Source organism: Acanthochromis polyacanthus, chromosome 16 (genome assembly GCF_021347895.1).
Source record: "Acanthochromis polyacanthus isolate Apoly-LR-REF ecotype Palm Island chromosome 16, KAUST_Apoly_ChrSc, whole genome shotgun sequence".
Taxonomy (NCBI): Eukaryota; Metazoa; Chordata; class Actinopteri; family Pomacentridae; genus Acanthochromis; species Acanthochromis polyacanthus.
The window spans coordinates 22,288,347-22,305,840 of NC_067128.1; the positions used below are offsets into that span (position 1 = coordinate 22,288,347).

Consider the following 17,494-nt stretch of genomic DNA (forward strand, 5'->3'; position numbering starts at 1 on the left):
TATGTTCAAGTTAAATATTGTAGCCTGGAATGTTCATGGCATACGCTCACAAACAAAAAGAGTTAAAATCATGGATTATGTCTCTAAATTAAAAGCAGATATTTTGCACTTCCAAGAAACGCATTTACTACAATCAGAAGAAAATCTCTATTAGATATGAATTATAATGTCATCTTTTCATCTTGTTATAACAGCAGGCAAAGAGGGGTCTCCATTCTAATCCATAAGAGAGTAACATTCCCTTTAAATAGCACAGTAACTCAGAGGGCAGATATATTATTATTTAGGCATCAATCTTTAATAAATTATGTTCAATTGGAAATCTGTATGATGAATAATGATGATCCAGCCTTCTTTCACGTTGTTTTCTCTCAATTAGCAGACTTATCTGCTAACTCAACAACCATTATCAGTGGCGACTTCAACATAGTATTAAACCCTTCACTAGATCGATCTAATAGTCCAGTACATGCAAAACAATCACAATCAGCTAAAGTCATACAGGATTACATGAAAGATTTTGGACTAGAAGATGTCTGAAGACTCAAAAACCCAACAAAGAGGGACTATACTTTTTTCTCAAATAACTCTATCACACACAGAATAGAATAGAATAGAATAGTCCTTTATTGTCATTGTAGCCAGTACAACGAAATTTAAAAGTGCCAGACAGTCAGTGCATCATTTACAAAAAGACAACGCAAGTTAATAAATAGAAAAACAATAAATAAATTAAAGCTGCAAGCAGCGATGGACGGGTCCTCGCATCCACGCTGGTCGGTGAATCCACCAGGTGGCGCTGTGACTGACAGTGTATTTCGGCCTCTGAATCGCATCTGGACCAGAGTCCAATCATACATGTAAAATTTCAGTCAGACTGTAGCATGTTCAGAGCAGTTATAGAGCATTTTCTGTCTATCCACCAGGTGGCACTGCGACTGAGAATGTATTTCAAGCAGTGGATGTGATCAGGGTTGGACTCTGATCAGTCATGTAAAGTTTAAGGCTGATTGGAAAACGTACAGGCTACTTATAAAGCATTTCCTGTCCATCCAACAGGTGGCGCCATGACTGAAAGGGTATGTTGGCCTATGGAATTGATCAGGATTGCAGTGTGATTACACATGTAAAGTTTGAGGCAGATTGGTGCATTCAGAGGATAGTTATAAAGCAGCTGTTGTTTCATGGCGAAGCATCAAAATTGTGATGGTCGTCATGGCCACACCATTTGGCTTCTGGTTGAACTTTTGATAACTTTTCCAAACCAAGTCCTGCTGTGTGGACTGACAAAATTTCAGGTCTCCTGGAATTATCCCCTTGGAGGTATTCATTCTCAAAAATGAGAAAAATCATCAAAAATCTCACAATCAATCCAAGATGGCCAACTTCCTGTTGGATTTAGGGCATGGCTCCAAGAGGCTTTTTTGTGCGTCCTGATGTGCTCTATAAGCCTCCCAAATTTCATGGATGTAGGTAAAACGTGCTGGGGGGGCTGTTTGTTAAAAATACTGTAGGGGGCGCTATAGCATGTGCAGTGCCGAGATGCATACAGTGTTGTTCCTTGGGTCAATGGTGATGTGTGTGGTAATTTTTGTGAGCATTGGAGTATTCCTAACCTGTCAGAAAGGGCTTTGTTTTGCATGGCGATATTTGGTTGCTACGGTAACAGCGTTGCATGAAATGTCACACCCTTCACAGTGTGTGATTGTCAAGAGGTGAAGACTCGACTGACCAATTTCCAGCATGATATCACCAAGTTTGGGGCCATTGTACCTGAAAATATAAGGCCTTAAACTTACTATTACCAACAGGTGGCGCTATGACTTTTTCAAAATTTATGAGTGTGGATGTGTTCAGACTGGACCTGGTATCCAGCATGTGAAGTCTGAGGCAGATAGGATGTTGTTCAGCTGAGATATGAATCGTTAAATTTTCATGGCGAAACATCGAAATTGGTTTGGCCGCCACAGACACGCCCTTTGATGACAAGTCACCATTTTCACTGGGATGCATCATCAATGTGTTTAGGCTGTTGTCACTGCATTTGAAGTGAATATGATCAACCGGGTAACAATAGGGCATGAAAGTGTAAAATATGTCTATTTCCTGAAACCACAAGGTGGCGCTATGACTGTCAATGAATATCCCTATGTGGATGACATCAGGACAGGACTGTCATCATACATGTAAAGTTTCAGGCAGATTGGAGCATGTTGAGAAGAATTAGACACCACTTCCTGTTTCATGGCGAAGGATCAGTTGTTTGAGGCTCCGCCATGGCCACACCTTTTGGCTTCTGGTTGAGTTTTTGATAACTGTTCATCAGAAAGGTCTGGTGCATGTACTGGCCAAATTTCAGTTCTCTCAGACTTATCCACTAGGAGCTATTAATTTTGACAGATGTACAGCAAATTCAAGATGGCCGACTTCCTGTTGGGTTTAGGGTGTGGCTGTGATTGACTTTTTGGTGTGTCCTGATGTGGTGCATATGCCCACCAAATATTGTAGCTGTAAATGAAACATTGTGGAAGTTGGCCTAATGACCACTTTTTCAATTTTGTAGGTGGCGCTATAGAGCCATTTTGCCACACACATGTGCAACTCCCATAAAATATCAAATTTTTCGCCAGTCCCGATGTGCACGCCAAATTTCACGCGTTTTGGTTTATGATAAGGCCCTCAAAAAGGCAATTCATTTGCCGGGAGAAATTCATTTTGACAAATTTACAGCAAATTGAAGATGGCCGACTTCCTGTTGGGTTTAGGGCGTGGCTGTGATTGACTTTTTGGTGTGTCCTGATGTGGTGCATATGCCCACCAAATATTGTAGCTGTAAACGAAACATTGTGGAAGTTGGCCTAATGACCACTTTTCAATTTTGCAGGTGGCGCAATAGAGCCATTTTGCCACACACATGCGCAACTCCCATAAAATATCAAATTTTTCGCCAGTCCTGATGTGCACGCCAAATTTCACGCATTTTGGAATATGATAAGGCCGCCAAAAAGGCAATTCATTTCCCGAGGAGCGATTAAGTTTGAAAAATTTACAGCAAATTGAAGATGGCCGACTTCCTGTTGGGTTTAGGGCGTGGCTGTGATTGACTTTTTGGTGTGTCCTGATGTTCTGCATATGCCCACCAAGTATTGTAGCTGTAAATGAAACGTTGTGGCAGTTGGCCTAATGACTACTTTTTCAACTTTGCAGGTGGCGCTATAGAGCCATTTTGCCACGCACATGCGCAACTCCCATAAAATATCAAATTTTTCGCCAGTCCTGATGTGCATGCCAAATTTCACGCGTTTTGGAGTATGATAAGGCCGCCAAAAAGCCAATTTACTTTACGGGAGAAAAAAATAAATAAATAATATTAATTAAAGCTGCAAGCAGCGATGGACGGGTCCTCGCATCCACGCTGGTCGGCGAATCCATGCACGTTCACCAGGTGGCACTGTGACTGAGAGTGTGTGTCGGCCTCTGAATCACATCTGGACCAGAGTTTAATCACACGTAAAATTTCAGCCAGATTGGAGCATGTTCAGACTAGTTATATAGCATTTCCTGCCCATCCACCACCAGGTGGCGCTGCAACTCAGAGTGTATTTCAAACAGTGGATGTGATGAGGGTTGGACTCTGATCACTCATGTAAAGTTTAAGGCTGATTTGACCATGTAGAGTCCAGTTATACAGCATTTCCTGTCCATCCAACAGGTGGCGCTGCAACTGAGAGTGTCTGTTGGCCTGTAGATGTGATCAGTATTGGATTGTGATCACACATGAAAAGTTTGAGGCAGATTGGAGCATGCAGAGGAGAGTTATACAGCAGTTGATGTTTCTAGGCGAAGCATCAAAACTCTAATGGTCGCCATGGCCACACCATTTGGCTTCTGGTTAAACTTTTGATAACTTTTCCAAACCAAGTCCTGCTGTGTGGACTGACAAAATTTCAGGTCTCCTGGAATTATCCCCTAGGAGGTATTAACTCTCAAAAAAGAGAAAAATCATCAAAAATCTCACAATTAATCCAAGATGGCCGACTTCCTGTTGGGTTTAGGACATGGCTCCAAGAGGCTTTTTTGTGCGTCCTGATGTGCTCTATAAGCCTCCCAAATTTCATGGATGTAGGTGAAACGTGCTGGGGGGGCTGTTTGTTAAAAATACTGTAGGGGGCGCTATAGCATGTGCAGTGCCGAGATGCATACAGTGTTGTTCCTTGGGTCAATGGTGATGTGTGTGGTAATTTTTGTGAGCATTGGAGTATTTCTAACCTGTCAAACAGCACTTTGTTTTGCATGGCGATATTTGGTTGCTACGGTAACAGCGTTGCATGAAATGTCACACCCTTCACAGTGTGTGATTGTCAAGAGGTGAAGACTCGACTGACCAATTTCCAGCATGATATCACCAAGTTTGGGGCCATTGTACCTGAAAATATAAGGCCTTAAACTTACTATTACCAACAGGTGGCGCTATGACTTTTTCAGAATTTATGAGTGTGGATGTGTTCAGACTGGACCTGGTGTCCATCATGTGAAGTTTGTGCCAGATAGGATGTTGTTCAGCTGAGATATGAATCGTTAAATTGTCATGGCGAATCATCGAAATTGGTTTGGCCGCCACAGACACGCCCTTTGATGACAAGTCACCATTTTCACTGGGATGCATCATCAATGTGTTTAGGCTGTTGTCACTGCATTTGAAGTGAATATGATCAACCGGGTAACAATAGGGCATGAAAGTGTAAAATATGTCTATTTCCTGAAACCACAAGGTGGCGCTATGACTGTCAATGAATATCCCTATGTGGATGACATCAGGACAGGACTGTCATCATACATGTAAAGTTTCAGACAGATTGGAGCATGTTGAGAAGAATTAGACACCACTTCCTGTTTCATGGCGAAGGATCAGTTGTTTGAGGCTCTGCCATGGCCACACCTTTTGGCTTCTGGTTGAGTGTTTGATAACTTTTCATCAGAAAGGTCTGGTGCATGTACTGGCCAAATTTCAGTTCTCTCAGACTTATCCACTAGGAGCTATAAATTTTGACAAATGTACAGCAAATTCAAGATGGCCGACTTCCTGTTGGGTTTAGGGCGTGGCTGTGATTGACTTTTTGGTGTGTCCTGATGTGGTGCATATGCCCACCAAATATTGTAGCTGTAAATGAAACATTGTGGCAGTTGGCCTAATGACTACTTTTTCAACTTTGCAGGTGGCGCTATAGAGCCATTTTGCCACGCACATGCGCAACTCCCATAAAATATCAAATTTTTCGCCAGTCCTGATGTGCACGCCAAATTTCACGCGTTTTGGAGTATGATAAGGCCGCCAAAAAGCCAATTTACTTTACGGGAGAAAAAAATAAATAAATAATATTAATTAAAGCTGCAAGCAGCGATGGACGGGTCCTCGCATCCACGCTGGTCGGCGAATCCATGCACGTTCACCAGGTGGCACTGTGACTGAGAGTGTGTGTCGGCCTCTGAATCACATCTGGACCAGAGTTTAATCACACGTAAAATTTCAGCCAGATTGGAGCATGTTCAGACTAGTTATATAGCATTTCCTGCCCATCCACCACCAGGTGGCGCTGCAACTCAGAGTGTATTTCAAACAGTGGATGTGATGAGGGTTGGACTCTGATCACTCATGTAAAGTTTAAGGCTGATTTGACCATGTAGAGTCCAGTTATACAGCATTTCCTGTCCATCCAACAGGTGGCGCTGCAACTGAGAGTGTCTGTTGGCCTGTAGATGTGATCAGTATTGGATTGTGATCACACATGGAAAGTTTGAGGCAGATTGGAGCATGCAGAGGAGAGTTATACAGCAGTTGATGTTTCTAGGCGAAGCATCAAAACTCTAATGGTCGCCATGGCCACACCATTTGGCTTCTGGTTAAACTTTTGATAACTTTTCCAAACCAAGTCCTGCTGTGTGGACTGACAAAATTTCAGGTCTCCTGGAATTATCCCCTAGGAGGTATTAACTCTCAAAAATGAGAAAAATCATCAAAAATCTCACAATTAATCCAAGATGGCCGACTTCCTGTTGGGTTTAGGACATGGCTCCAAGAGGCTTTTTTGTGCGTCCTGATGTGCTCTATAAGCTTCCCAAATTTCATGGATGTAGGTGAAACGTGCTGGGGGGGCTGTTTGTTAAAAATACTGTAGGGGGCGCTATAGCATGTGCAGTGCCGAGATGCATACGGTGTCGTTGCTTGGGTCGATGGTGATGTGTGTGGTAATTTTAGTGAGCACTGGAGTATTTCTAACCTGTCAAACAGCACTTTGTTTTGCATGGCGATATTTGGTTGCTACGGCAACAGCGTTGCATGAAATGTCACACCCTTGACAGTGTGGGATTGTCAAGAGGTGAAGACTCGACTGACCAATTTCCAGCATGATATTACCAAGTTTGGGGCCATTGTACCTGAAAATATAAGGCCTTAAACTTACTATTACCAACAGGTGGCGCTATGACTTTTTCAGAATTTATGAGTGTGGATGTGTTCAGACTGGACCTGGTGTCCATCATGTGAAGTTTGTGCCAGATAGGATGTTGTTCAGCTGAGATATGAATCGTTAAATTGTCATGGCGAATCATCGAAATTGGTTTGGCCGCCACAGACACGCCCTTTGATGACAAGTCACCATTTTCACTGGGATGCATCATCAATGTGTTTAGGCTGTTGTCACTGCATTTGAAGTGAATATGATCAACCGGGTAACAATAGGGCATGAAAGTGTAAAATATGTCTATTTCCTGAAACCACAAGGTGGCGCTATGACTGTCAATGAATATCCCTATGTGGATGACATCAGGACAGGACTGTCATCATACATGTAAAGTTTCAGGCAGATTGGAGCATGTTGAAAAGAATTAGACACCACTTCCTGTTTCATGGCGAAGGATCAGTTGTTTGAGGCTCTGCCATGGCCACACCTTTTGGCTTCTGGTTGAGTGTTTGATAACTTTTCATCAGAAAGGTCTGGTGCATGTACTGGCCAAATTTCAGTTCTCTCAGACTTATCCACTAGGAGCTATAAATTTTGACAAATGTACAGCAAATTCAAGATGGCCGACTTCCTGTTGGGTTTAGGGTGTGGCTGTGATTGACTTTTTGGTGTGTCCTGATGTGGTGCATATGCCCACCAAATATTGTAGCTGTAAATGAAACATTGTGGAAGTTGGCCTAATGACCACTTTTCAATTTTGCAGGTGGCGCTATAGAGCCATTTTGCCACACATATGCGCAACTCCCATAAAATATCAAATTTTTCGCCAGTCCTGATGTGCACGCCAAATTTCACGCGTTTTGGAATATGATAAGGCCGCCAAAAAGGCAATTCATTTCCTGAGGAGCGATTAAGTTTGAAAAATTTACAGCAAATTCAAAATAGCCAACTTCCTGTTGGGTTTAGGGTGTGGCTGTGATTGACTTTTTGGTGTGTCCTGATGTTCTGCATATGCCCACCAAATATTGTAGCTGTACATGAAACATTGTGGCAGTTGGCCTAATGACTACTTTTTCAACTTTGCAGGTGGCGCTATGGAGCCATTTTGCCACGCACATGCGCAACTCCCATAAAATATCAAATTTTTCGCCAGTCCTGATGTGCATGCCAAATTTCACGCGTTTTGGAGTATGATAAGGCCGCCAAAAAGCCAATTTACTTTACGGGAGAAAAAATAAAAAAAAATAATAATAATTAAAGCTGCAAGCAGTGATGGACGGGTCCTCGCATCCACGCTGGTCGGTGAATCAATGCACGTCCACCAGGTGGCGCTGTGACAGAGAGTGTGTGCTGGCCTCTGAATCACATCTGGACCAGAGTTTAATCACACGTAAAATTTCAGCCAGATTGGAGCATGTTCAGACTAGTTATACAGCATTTCCTGCCCATCCACCACCAGGTGGCGCTGTAACTCAGAGTGTATTTCAAACAGTGGATGTGATGAGGGCTTGACTCTGATCACTCATGAAAAGTTTCAGGCTGATTTGATCATGTAGAGGCCAGTTATACAGCATTTATTGTCCCTCCAACAGGTGGCGCTGCAACTGAGAGTGTCTGTTGGCCTGTAGATGTGATCAGGATTGGATTGTGATCACACATGGAAAGTTTGAGGCAGATTGGAGCATGCAGAGGAGAGTTATACAGCAGTTGTTGTTTCATGGCGAAGCATCAAAACTCTAATGGTCGCCATGGCCACGCCATTTGGCTTCTGGTTGAACTTTTGATAACTTTTCCAAACCAAGTCCTGCTGTGTGGACTGACAAAATTTCAGGTCTCCTGGAATTATCCCCTAGGAGGTATTAACTCTCAAAAATGAGAAAAATCATCAAAAATCTCACAATTAATCCAAGATGGCCGACTTCCTGTTGGGTTTAGGACATGGCTCCAAGAGGCTTTTTTGTGCGTCCTGATGTGCTCTATAAGCCTCCCAAATTTCATGGATGTAGGTGAAACGTGCTGGGGGGGCTGTTTGTTAAAAATACTGTAGGGGGCGCTATAGCATGTGCAGTGCCGAGATGCATACAGTGTTGTTCCTTGGGTCTATGGTGATGTGTGTGGTAATTTTTGTGAGCATTGGAGTATTCCTAACCTGTCAGAAAGGGCTTTGTTTTTCATGGCGATATTTGGTTGCTACGGCAACAGCGTTGCATGAAATGTCACACCCTTCACAGTGTGTGATTGTCAAGAGGTGAAGACTCGACTGACCAATTTCCAGCATGATATCACCAAGTTTGGGGCCATTGTACCTGAAAATATAAGGCCTTAAACTTACTATTACCAACAGGTGGCGCTATGACTTTTTCAAAATTTATGAGTGTGGATGTGTTCAGACTGGACCTGGTATCCAGCATGTGAAGTCTGAGGCAGATAGGATGTTGTTCAGCTGAGATATGAATCGTTAAATTTTCATGGCGAAACATCGAAATTGGTTTGGCCGCCACAGACACGCCCTTTGATGACAAGTCACCATTTTCACTGGGATGCATCATCAATGTGTTTAGGCTGTTGTCACTGCATTTGAAGTGAATATGATCAACCGGGTAACAATAGGGCATGAAAGTGTAAAAGATGTCTATTTCCTGAAACCACAAGGTGGCGCTATGACTGTCAATGAATATCCCTATGTGGATGACATCAGGACAGGACTGTCATCATACATGTAAAGTTTCAGGCAGATTGGAGCATGTTGAGAAGAATTAGACACCACTTCCTGTTTCATGGCGAAGGATCAGTTGTTTGAGGCTCCGCCATGGCCACACCTTTTGGCTTCTGGTTGAGTTTTTGATAACTTTTCATCAGAAAGGTCTGGTGAATGTACTGGCCAAATTTCAGTTCTCTCAGACTTATCCACTAGGAGCTATAAATTTTGACAAATGTACAGCAAATTCAAGATGGCCGACTTCCTGTTGGGTTTAGGGTGTGGCTGTGATTGACTTTTTGGTGTGTCCTGATGTGGTGCATATGCCCACCAAATATTGTAGCTGTAAATAAAACATTGTGGAAGTTGGCCTAATGACCACTTTTTCAATTTTGCAGGTGGCGCTATAGAGCCATTTTTCCACACATATGCGCAACTCCCATAAAATATCAAATTTTTCGCCAGTCCTGATGTGCACGCCAAATTTCACGCGTTTTGGTTTATGATAAGGCCCTCAAAAAGGCAATTCATTTGCCGGGAGAAATTCATTTTGACAAATTTACAGCAAATTGAAGATGACCGACTTCCTGTTGGGTTTAGGGCGTGGCTGTAATTGACTTTTTGGTGTGTCCGGATGTTCTGCATATGCCTACCAAATATTGTAGCTGTACATGAAACATTGTGGCAGTTGGCCTAATGACTACTTTTTCAACTTTGCAGGTGGCGCTATAGAGCCATTTTGCCACACACATGCGCAACTCCCATAAAATATCAAATTTTTCGCCAGTCCTGATGTGCATGCCAAATTTCACGCGTTTTGGAGTATGATAAGGCCGCCAAAAAGCCAATTTACTTTACGGGAGAAAAAAAAAAAAAAAAAAAAGAAAATAATAATAATAATTAAAGCTGCAAGCAGCGATGGACGGGTCCTCGCATCCACGCTGGTCGTGAATCCACGCACGTCCACCAGGTGGCGCTGTGACTGAGAGTGTATGTCGGCCTCTGAATCGCATCTGGACCAGAGTCCAATCATACATTTAAAATTTCAGCCAGACTGTAGCATGTTCAGAGCAGTTATAGAGCATTTCCTGTCTATCCACCAGGTGGTGCTGTAACTCAGAGTGTATTTCACACAGTGGATGTGATGAGGGTTGGACTCTGATCACTCATGAAAAGTTTCAGGCTGATTTGATCATGTAGAGGCCAGTTATACAGCATTTACTGTCCCTCCATCAGGTGGCGCTGCGACTGAGAGTGTCTGTTGGCCTGTAGATGTGATCAGGATTGGATTGTGATCACACATGGAAAGTTTGAGGCAGATTGGAGCATGCAGAGGAGAGTTATACAGCAGTTGATGTTTCATGGCGAAGCATCAAAACGCTGATGGTCGCCATGGCCACGCCATTTGGCTTCTGGTTAAACTTTTGATAACTTTTCCAAACCAAGTCCTGCTGTGTGGACTGACAAAATTTCAGGTCTCCTGGAATTATCCCCTAGGAGGTATTAACTCTCAAAAATGAGAAAAATCATCAAAAATCTCACAATTAATCCAAGATGGCCGACTTCCTGTTGGGTTTAGGACATGGCTCCAAGAGGCTTTTTTGTGCGTCCTGATGTGCTCTATAAGCCTCCCAAATTTCATGGATGTAGGTGAAACGTGCTGGGGGGGCTGTTTGTTAAAAATACTGTAGGGGGCGCTATAGCATGTGCAGTGCCGAGATGCATACAGTGTTGTTCCTTGGGTCAATGGTGATGTGTGTGGTAATTTTTGTGAGCATTGGAGTATTCCTAACCTGTCAGAAAGGGCTTTGTTTTTCATGGCGATATTTGGTTGCTACGGCAACAGCGTTACATGAAATGTCACACCCTTCACAGTGTGTGATTGTCAAGAGGTGAAGACTCGACTGACCAATTTCCAGCATGATATCACCAAGTTTGGGGCCATTGTACCTGAAAATATAAGGCCTTAAACTTACTATTACCAACAGGTGGCGCTATGACTTTTTCAAAATTTATGAGTGTGGATGTGTTCAGACTGGACCTGGTATCCAGCATGTGAAGTCTGAGGCAGATAGGATGTTGTTCAGCTGAGATATGAATCGTTAAATTTTCATGGCGAAACATCGAAATTGGTTTGGCCGCCACAGACACGCCCTTTGATGACAAGTCACCATTTTCACTGGGATGCATCATCAATGTGTTTAGGCTGTTGTCACTGCATTTGAAGTGAATATGATCAACTGGGTAACAATAGGGCATGAAAGTGTAAAAGATGTCTATTTCCTGAAACCACAAGGTGGCGCTATGACTGTCAATGAATATCCCTATGTGGATGACATCAGGACAGGACTGTCATCATACATGTAAAGTTTCAGGCAGATTGGAGCATGTTGAGAAGAATTAGACACCACTTCCTGTTTCATGGCGAAGGATCAGTTGTTTGAGGCTCCGCCATGGCCACACCTTTTGGCTTCTGGTTGAGTTTTTGATAACTTTTCATCAGAAAGGTCTGGTGCATGTACTGGCCAAATTTCAGTTCTCTCAGACTTATCCACTAGGAGCTATAAATTTTGACAAATGTACAGCAAATTCAAGATGGCCGACTTCCTGTTGGGTTTAGGGTGTGGCTGTGATTGACTTTTTGGTGTGTCCTGATGTGGTGCATATGCCCACCAAATATTGTAGCTGTAAATAAAACATTGTGGAAGTTGGCCTAATGACCACTGTTTCAATTTTGCAGGTGGCGCTATAGAGCCATTTTTTCACACATATGCGCAACTCCCATAAAATATCAAATTTTTCGCCAGTCCTGATGTGCACGCCAAATTTCACGCGTTTTGGTTCATGATAAGGCCGCCAAAAAGGCAAGTCATTTCCCGAGGAGCGATTAAGTTTGAAAAATTTACAGCAAATTGAAGGTGGCCGACTTCCTGTTGGGTTTAGGGCGTGGCTGTAATTGACTTTTTGGTGTGTCCAGATGTTCTGCATATGCCCACCAAATATTGTAGCTGTACATGAAACATTGTGGCAGTTGGCCTAATGACTACTTTTTCAAGTTTGCAGGTGGCGCTATAGAGCCATTTTGCCACGCACATGCGCAACTCCCATAAAATATCAAATTTTTCGCCAGTCCTGATGTGCATGCCAAATTTCACGCGTTTTGGAGTATGATAAGGCCGCCAAAAAGCCAATTTACTTTACGGGAGAAAAAAAAAAAAAAAAAAAAAAAAAATAATAATAATAATAAACCCTAGGGTTTCAATAGGGTCCTTGGTACCGCTGGTGCCTTGGACAGTCGGTGCCCTGGCACCGCCTGTCCTTCGCACCCTCGGTGCTCGGACCCTAATAAACCCTAGGGTTTCAATAGGGTCCTTGGCACCGCTGGTGCCTTGGACAGTCGGTGCCCTGGCACCGCCTGTCCTTCGCACCCTCAGTGCTCGGACCCTAATAATAAACCCTAGGGTTTCAATAGGGTCCTTGGCACCGCTGGTGCCTTGGACAGTCGGTGCCCTGGCACCGCCTGTCCTTCGCACCCTCGGTGCTCGGACCCTAATAATAAACCCCAGGGTTTCAATAGGGTCCTTGGCACCGCTGGTGCCTTGGACAGTCGGTGCCCTGGCACCGCCTGTCCTTCGCACCCTCGGTGCTCGGACCCTAATAATAATAAACCCTAGGGTTTCAATAGGGTCCTTGGCACCGCTGGTGCCTTGGACAGTCGGTGCCCTTGCACCGCCTGTCCTTCGCACCCTCGGTGCTCGCACCCTAATAAATACTCAATCAGACATGACATTCCTTAAGGCATTGAGGGTAGTTATTGCTGTGGGGTAGAAACTGTTTTTCAGTCTATTTGTTCTTGATTTGAGTGTCCTGTAACGTTTGCCTGATGGCAAAAGTTGAAACAATGAGTGACCAGGACGGAAAATGTCTTTAACAATGCTCTGAGCTTTTTAAGCAGAACGAGCACTGTGAAGGTCATCCAGTGAGGGAAGGGGGCAACCGATTATCTTCTGGGCTGTGTTGACGACCTGTTGGAGAGCCTTTTTCTGGGCCACATTACATCTGCTAAACCATACACACATACAGTATGTTAGAATGGCTTCTATGGAGCACCTGTAAAAGGACACCAACAGACTTTGTGTAATGTTGTAATTCTTGAGGGTCCTCAGGAAGTGAAGATACTGATGGGCCTTTTTAATCACCTTCATGGTGTTCACTGTCCAGGTCAGGCCCTCCTCGATCTGAACACCCAAGAAGCGGATATCCGACACCTGCTCCACACAATCCCCGCTGATGATGAGTGGAGTGATGTCAGTCTTTTTCCTCCTGTAGCTACTACTAAAATTCACCCAATCACTATCAGCAACCATGCACCAATATCTCTCAGCCTGCAAACAGCTTTCATCCCTAAACCTCCTCAGACTTGGCGCCTCAACATCTCTCTACTCGAAGACCAGGAATTTGATCGAATAATAAGAAGTGAGTGGGCAGATTTTCTAAAAAACAATGACTCTAATGATGTATCTCCATCTTCACTTTGGGAAACTGGAAAAGCCGTAATCAGAGGCAAAATAATATCGTACTCCTCGTACAAGAAAAAAAAGTATCAACAACTGCAGGAAGAAAATTAGGAAAAAATTAAAGAACTTACAGAGAACTATGCAATAAATCGAAGTGTTCAATTATGGTCTGAACTACAAAATGTTAAACTACACCTCGATGATATCTTATCAAAGAAAACAGAGTTCTTATTACAACAGCTGAGATGTAATGATTTCGAACACAATAATAAATCAGGAAAATTTCTTGCGAACCAACTCCAGCACAGTAAAGAAAAATCCTTCATAACAGCAATTCAGGATCCCTCAGGAAAATACACTCAGTCAACCCAGGAAATTAATCAGACTTTCTATAATTATTACCAGAATTTCATCAACAGTTAACCCAAACGAACAAGATATTAATAAATTTCTTTACTTTCTTGCTAGAAGTAACGTCAGATTACAGAGACACACTAGATGCTCCATTGTCTATCAAAGAATTACAGTGTGCATTAGACAGTATGCCAGCAGGCAAGGCACCCGGTCCTGATGGGTTACCTGCTGAATTTCTTAAACATTTCTGGTCAATGTTAGCACCCCTTTTCTTCAGGACAGTGACAGAGGTTAAAAATAATGGTTATATAATTTCGCACATGAATGCAGCTGCAATTAAATTATTATTGAAACCAGACAAAGATCCTACACTTCCCTCCAGCTATTGATCTCTGTCACTAATCAACACCAACATCAAAATGATCTCAAAAGCACTTGCCTCTATGTTGGAGAAAATTATCCCCTCAATAATTCACTATGATCAAACAGGTTTCATAAATGGCCGACACGCCACCAACAATATCAGAAGACTTCTTAATCTAATCTCTTTGATGCAACCCCACAACAAAGAAACTATTGTTATGTCACTGGATGCAGAAAAGCCTTTGACAAAGTTAATTGGTCTTTTTTCTTCACTGTGCTCCACAAATTTGGCTTCAGAGAGTCGTTTATCCAGTGGATATCGGCTCTCTACAACTCACCCAAGACTACAGTCATCACTAATGGGATCACTTCACAAAGTTTCAGTCTGCAAAGGGGAACAAGACAATGACGACGTTTATATGCCATCAATATTCGGGTTAAGGTCAATATTCCGGTTTCTGAAACATTTGGAATAACCCATTTATATGCCTAAACAGAGTTACTCCTGTTGTGTGACGCTGTGCTGACGCTGTGTGGTGCTGTGCTGTCACGTGTGGGTTTCGCCATGTCTGTTTACCTCTCCTTGTGTATTTCCGATGGGTCGCGTGCCAGACGCGGCATACAAGTAGTTGCCGTAGTCAAAAGACCAAGATTCCTTTCGGATGAAACATGCGCAGAACGCAAGTTAATGTTTCTTTCTATGGGGATATTCCGATGTGCGTTTATATGACGAGATATTTGGGTTAGAAAAGGAGTAACCCAGGGGTCTTATTCGGGGTTTTAAAAACCCGAATATGAGCATATTCGGGTTTTTGCGGGTGTTTACATGGCCATACGCAACCGGGTTATTTCTAATATTCCGGTTAAGAAAGGGTTTTTGACTGCATATAAACGTTGCCAAGGATGCCCACTCTCTCCTTTATTGTTTGCGATCTTTATCGAACCATTAGCAACAGTTGTACGTCAGAGCACAGATATCAAAGGTATCTGCGCTTTGGAGTCTGAACACAAAATTAACCTATATACAGATGACATTTTACTTTATCTACAAGAACCGAAAACCTCAGTGAAGGAAGTATGGGTCATTCCAGGTGAAATGACCAGATATTCCTTGGGGTTGTTGCTGCACCATTTTCAAATGGTGTCTACCTTCAAAAAGTGTAATGACATGTTGACACCCATTTGCAATCCATACATGTAATTATAACATACACATACAAATTACATGTACTAACTTGAATTCAGGGAGCTCTGTAGTAGTTTATGGCTGATTAATTTAAAAATAACAACAGTAATGTTGAATTTTACAGTATCAGTGCAGTGGGATTAAACATGTTAAATTGTTACAAGCAAAATAACCTATACCTAAGTTATACCTAAGTTATACCATTACACTTTTTGAAGGCAGTCACCTTTAACAACTAACATTTCAAAAAGAACAAAACATACATAATACTACCATTGGAATGACTACTAATACTTGTATCCCAATTTAAAGTACTGAAAAGCAAAAAACGATTTTGACATTACCCATGGCATTTTGAGTAAGAATATCTCAGTCACTACAAATATAACCCTGCTGCTTTTTTGTACAGTGATAGAAGACAGATGAAACTGTCTTGTAGAAAAATTTGGGGTCTCTGGTACCTGTCCCACACTGAGATTTTTGACACCAAAAATAGCCAATTAAAAATCTTGTTCAACTTTGGGAGCTCATGTTTTCCAAACTGAGGTACCTAGAAAGCTCCAGTTTGCTAGGTTATTACACAGGTTTGTGTAGAATGGAACCCAGGGGTGTTAGAACACTTCTGTGCAGTATTTCTAGTACTTTTAAGGTCCCAAACCCCATTCGTGAGAAGGTACCTCTTAATTTTTTTAGCATTTTTATCAAGCCCCCATGGCCTGCAGAGTGTAGGGAAACACCTGAGGATGTTTGTGGGGCACTAGCTACATACAGAGGCCTTGTTTACCAACTCACAGCTCTCTGGTATGTCTAGAGGCTGAGAAATAACCACTTAAAGATGCAAAAAAAAATGCTGGCGAGGCTTTTTATACAGTGCCTTGCGAAAGTATTAAGCCCCCTTGAACTTTTCAACCTTTCGCCACATTTCAGGCTTCAAACATAAAGATATAAAATTTTAATTTTTTGTCAAGAATCAACAACAATTGGGACACAATCGTGAAGTGGAATGAAATTTATTGGATATTTTAAACTTTTTTAACAAATAAAACCTGAAAAGTGGGGCGTGCAATATTATTTGGCCCCTTTACTTTCAGTGCAGCAAACTCACTCCAGAAGTTCAGTGAGGATCTCTGAATGATCCAATGTTGTCCTAAATGACTGATGATGATAAATAGAATCCACCTGTGTGTAATCAAGTCTCCGTATAAATGCACCTGCTCTGTGATAGTCTCAGGATTCTGTTTAAAGTGCAGAGAGCATCATGAAGACCAAGGAACACACCAGGCAGGTCCGAGATACTTTTGTGGAGAAGTTTAAAGCCGGATTTGGATACAAAAAGATTTCCCAAGCTTTAAACATCTCAAGGAGCACTGTGCAAGCAATCATATTGAAATGGAAGGAGTATCAGACCACTGCAAATCTACCAAGACCGGGCCGTCCCTCTAAACTTTCACCTCCAACAAGGAGAAGACTGATCAGAGATGCAGCCAAGAGGCCCATGATCACTCTGGATGAACTGCAGAGATCTACAGCTGAGGTGGGAGAGTCTGTCCATACGACAACAATCAGTCGTACACTGCACAAATCTGGCCTTTATGGAAGAGTGGCAAGAAGAAAGCCATTTCTCAAAGATATCCATGAAAAGTCTCATTTAAAGTTTGCCACAAGCCACCTGGGAGACACACCAAACATGTGGAAGAAGGTGCTCTGGTCAGATGAAACCAAAATGGAACTTTTTGGCCACAATGCAAAACGATATGTTTGGCGTAAAAGCAACACAGGTCATCACCCTGAACACACCATCCCCACTGTTAAACATGGTGGTGGCAGCCTCATGGTTTGGGCCTGCTTTTCTTCAGCAGGGACAGGGAAGATGGTTAAAATTGATGGGAAGATGAATGGAGCCAAATACAGGACC

At 42.6% G+C, this 17,494-nt stretch overlaps 2 long non-coding RNA genes across 2 annotated transcripts; one reads left to right on the plus strand and one right to left on the minus strand.

The window, feature by feature from the left end:
* Positions 1–1,481: 1,481 nt before the first annotated feature.
* On the minus strand, positions 1,482–12,892 carry LOC127537752 (uncharacterized). The gene is made up of 3 exons (XR_007947574.1): positions 11,623–12,892; positions 6,436–6,948; positions 1,482–1,773 (listed from the first exon to the last, which is right to left on the minus strand). It is a non-coding gene; the product is annotated as an uncharacterized LOC127537752 (long non-coding RNA).
* LOC127537748 (uncharacterized) lies at positions 3,797–12,063 on the plus strand. Its single transcript, XR_007947570.1, has 3 exons — positions 3,797–4,368; positions 8,710–9,557; positions 11,900–12,063. It is a non-coding gene; the product is annotated as an uncharacterized LOC127537748 (long non-coding RNA).
* Positions 12,893–17,494: the final 4,602 nt, after the last annotated feature.